General features: G+C 63.8%; 1 long non-coding RNA gene across 1 annotated transcript; it reads right to left on the bottom strand.

Moving 5' to 3' along the window:
• Nucleotides 1-320: 320 nt before the first annotated feature.
• Nucleotides 321-2,175, bottom strand: LOC102244399. The gene is made up of 3 exons (XR_313292.2): nucleotides 2,056-2,175; nucleotides 1,330-1,538; nucleotides 321-440 (listed from the first exon to the last, which is right to left on the bottom strand). It is a non-coding gene; the product is annotated as an uncharacterized LOC102244399 (long non-coding RNA).
• Between the last annotated feature and the right edge of the window lie 107 nt (nucleotides 2,176-2,282).

Genomic DNA, 2,282 nt, shown 5'->3' with positions numbered 1-2,282 from the left:
CCCTCCCCAGCCAAGATTTATTTGCCCAAGGGATGGGAGCCCACTGGCCCTCAGCGGCTCAACTGGGTCTCCAGTCTCGGCACCGCCCCCTCCCCCCAGGGCAGGGTCCTGTCTCCCTCTCTGACCCTCCAGGACAGTCAGGTTGTCTACATTCAGGCCCTCAGGGCAGCGCTGCGTTCGGCCACCTCCTACCCCAGGTAGGGCCCTATCTCTCTCCCTACCCCCGAGGCCCCTCTCCCCTCCCTCAGGCCTCCGGGTCTGGCCCAGGTCCCCCCGCCCCCCCTCCAACCCCTGGGCAGGGCCCCCTTCCTCTGCAGAAGTCTGACCTGGAAAGGGGGCTGGCACGTGCAGGACTTGGGCCATCCTCCCTCCGCAGATGTTCCTCACGAGTCACTGGGAGGCCAGGAGTCAAACTGCCTTCAGCACAGGCTGAGGCTCACCTGGGGAGAGGGGCCATGGAGATGGGAGTCAGGAAGGGTCTGCAGGGGAAGGGGAGGGGGTGTGGCCACCACCCAGTTCCCAAGTAAGGACCCTCATATAGGTGTACACCCAGCCAAGCTGTGGAAAGGGGTGGGGTGAGGGCCCTGGGGCCTAGAACAAAGAAACCAAACCACCCAGCCGGCCTGCACATCTGTCCAGCCTCTGGACAGTCTCCAGCTGTTCCCAAAGCCCCGCCTCCACAAGGCCCCCAGGCTGGGGGCCCCAAGACCTGCAGGCCCACCCTTCCTGCACCCCTTCCCTCAGCCCAGGCCAGGAGCTGGTATGGGGTCAGATGGGGGCTGGGGTGCTAATAGGGGGACAGCTATCCTGCCAGGATCTGAGGAGACAGAGACAAAAAAGGGAGCTACAGCTCAGGGTAGGGGACCCCAAAATAGAGCTGGGTCAGGGAAGTTGGGGTAGAGGGGGTAGGGAAAATTGTGGGGAGGCAGTGAGGAGCAAAGCCTTTCCCCTTTATGGAAACAATTTTCTCTAAAAATAAACAGTTTCGCTGCCGGGCTACAGGAGAACTTCCTGCCCACCCCCAGGACATGTCCGGCTGGGGAGAGGGTGCCCAGCAGCAGGGGCGGTGGCCCGGGAAGTCATGGGGGTCTGAGGAGGAAGTAAGAGGGGGCGCCTGGAGGCTGCAAAGGGGAGGGACAATCAGGGCCTCTCACTCACTCACCCCCCAGTCCTGGAGTCCAGCCAGGGTCCTTCTGTCCCAAACACTCCGTCTGAGCTCAGCCAGTCCTTTCTGCGGTCTGACCTCCAGCCACCCTCCTGCAGAGGCCCAGGCCCACCCAGCACCAAGGAGAACCCTTCCCAGCCCGTGGGGGCCAGAGCAGGGGGTACCTGGGAGGACGGGCCAGGTGGGACACCGGTTGGGCATGAAGGCGGGGCTGGGGCTCCAGGGGCTGCTGAGCTGGTCCTTTTCTCACACCCGGTGTCTCTCGATCAGCGTCTTGCTTTATCTCTCTCCACGTCTCTGTCTCTGTGTCTCTCTGTACGTCTTTCTCCCCGTCTCTCCACGTCTCTATCCTCACTTCTCTGTCTTGCAACGCCTGGAATGTAGGAAATTTGGTTTCCCACCTGCCTGGAGGCTCACCCCCTATACGACAGGATTACAAATAATTTCTGGGGACCCGAGAGCCTGGAGGCGGGGTGCAGGGTTGGAATAGCCTGTGGGGGCGCCTGGAGGTGGGCAGGCACGGGGTGAATAAGCGAAACAACACTGATCTGCGTATCAGACAACCCCGCCAGGTGGGGAATGTGGAGGCGCAGAAATGTGCAGTGACTTGCCCAGGGTCACGGGAGGGGGAAATGGCTGGTCCTGGATTTGAACCTAAGCCCCGCAGATTCCCCACTGCAGGCCGAGCCGCCCGCACCCCCACTCCACATCCCTCCGACCCACTCCCAGGCAGAGACTGGGGTCCGGGGGCCTCCAGCCATCCGGCCGTCCTCAGGGAGAAAGCAGGTTGGAGCGGGATGTCTGCGGCTGGGGCCCCGCTCCCTCTCTGGAGCCCCCGGGGCACAGGGAGGGGACACAGATAGAGACAGAAAGGAAGGCCGGACACTCACAGGGGAGACAAGGTGGGCGAGGAAGGGGCACAGGGTCCGGTGGGCCCGAATGTCCAACCGGGTCTCCCTTAAAGACCCCCTCGCTGACCGGCCTGGAGGTCTCTGGGGTCTTCCCGCCCCTCTCCCCGCCCCGAAGATGGGGGTGAGGCGGACCCCACCCGTGCAGGGAGGGGCGGGGCCTGCGGGGTCCCCGGCTAATGGCAAACAGCTGCCGCTCCCCACGCCGG

This window comes from Myotis brandtii, unplaced genomic scaffold, assembly GCF_000412655.1.
Source record: "Myotis brandtii unplaced genomic scaffold, ASM41265v1 scaffold1496, whole genome shotgun sequence".
Taxonomy (NCBI): Eukaryota; Metazoa; Chordata; class Mammalia; order Chiroptera; family Vespertilionidae; genus Myotis; species Myotis brandtii.
The sequence above is the reverse complement of the archived record's forward strand: the minus strand, read 5'-3'. Positions and strand labels throughout refer to the sequence as shown.